A 1,917-nucleotide genomic window follows, 5' to 3' on the forward strand; every position below is an offset into this window, starting at 1 on the left:
GTTGGGAAAGGTACTTGCCATTGGCTGAATTTGGCTACAACAAAAATTATCAGTCAAGTTCGAAAATGGTGCCTTATGAGGCTTTGTATGGGTGAAAGTGTCGAACGCCCTTATATTGGATTGAGCTCAAGGAGAGTTAGATTCACGGGGTCGATTTAATCAAAGAAACTGAAGAGAAAGTTAAAGTGATTCGTAACTGCTTGAAGGTCGCCTCGGATAGACAAAAATCTTATATGGATTTGAAACAGACAGAGATCAAATTTCAAGTTGGCGATCGAGTGTTTTTAAAAGTATCCCCATGGAAGAAAGTACTTGGATTTGGTAGAAGAGGCAAGCTGAGTCCTCATTTCATAGGACCCTATGAGGTTTCCGAGAGAGTTGGGCCTGTTGCCTATCGATTGGCTTTGCCACCAGAATTGGAAAAGATCAACGACGTGTTTCATCTATCCATGCTACGACGGTATAGATCAGACCATTCGCATGTGATTGTGCCAGCAGAGGTTGAAATTTATCCGGACATGACTTATGGTGAAGAGCCGGTTAAGATTTTAGCTCGGGAAGTCAAACAGCTGAGGAATAAGAGTGTAGCACTTGTGAAAGCTTTGTGGTATAGACATGGAGTCAAGGAACCCACATGGGAACCCGAGAGAACTATGAGAGATCAATACCCGAACCTATTCACCAGTAAGATTTTCGGGGACGAAAATCCCTAAGGGGGAAGAATTATAATAGCCCGATTTTGGGCCTAGTCGGAATAGTGGTCTCGGAACCACAAATCTAGAGTCAAATAAATTATTCCATTATTATTTTGATGTTATAGCATGATTACATGAATGCATGGAATATTTGGTGAAGTAGTTTTAACGTTTGTGAGTCCAATTGCGAAAAAAGACTAAATAGCATAAAGTGCAAAAGTCCTAATTTGATAGCTAAAGGTGTCAAATAGTTAGAGAATAAAATTTGGGGATCTTTAAAGGGCAATTAGACCCTTAGAAATAGGGTGGCCGGCCATAGGGGATAATGAATTGAAAATTTTCAATGTTAGGTAATTGATTTTTGACTTTTTGACTAAAATAGAAATAAAATAATCAAAAGATGATATCATCTCTTTCACCTCTCCTTCTTCACCGATTTTACCAGCAAAAGTAGGGCTTTTTGGAGCTTGAAATTTCAGCTACTTAGTTGACTCACAAGTAAGTGATTTCCATACCCTTTATTGACGATTTTTACATTTTTGAGACCCGTGAAGCAAAAGCATTCAAATGAGGATACTATTTTGCAAAATGATTAAAAGTTTAGGGTTTTTCCATGAAAATATTTGTAATTTTTTCTGAGTTTTTAAGGAATAAAATGAGTCTTGGGTGTTTAATAAACAACTTTTGTGAAAGGTGTTAGCATGAAAACACCTAAAAGGACTATTTTCCATAAGTTGTAAAATAGATGATAAATGTATGATATAGTGGGAATTTGGAGTTTCTATAAGAGTAAAAAGGGTTTCGCTAGACTCAAGATAAGAATAAATTCGATAAAAATCGATTTTTGAGCCTAGGGGGAAAATGGTTATTTTGTTAAAGTCTAGGGGCAAAAATGGTTATTTTGTTAAAGTCTAGGGGCAAAATGGTCGTTTTACCAAAGATATGAATTTTTGATTGCCTAATTTTAATTAGTGACTAAATAAGTACATTTTGCTATTATGGATCAAGAAATATCGAATTCGAACCTAGATCGGAGGAAAGCCAAGCAAATCGACTAAATTGACTAGTCGCCACATTTTGTAATCCGAGGTAATTTGTATGTAAATAGTACAACTATATTAATAATATATGTATTTGAATTGTATTGAAATTATTATAGCATAAATTGCTTGATTGTGGAAATGAGAAAATGTGATGAGAATAGAGATAGTAGAATTCCCGA

This window comes from Gossypium arboreum, chromosome 12 (genome assembly GCF_025698485.1).
Source record: "Gossypium arboreum isolate Shixiya-1 chromosome 12, ASM2569848v2, whole genome shotgun sequence".
Classification (NCBI taxonomy): Eukaryota; Viridiplantae; Streptophyta; class Magnoliopsida; order Malvales; family Malvaceae; genus Gossypium; species Gossypium arboreum.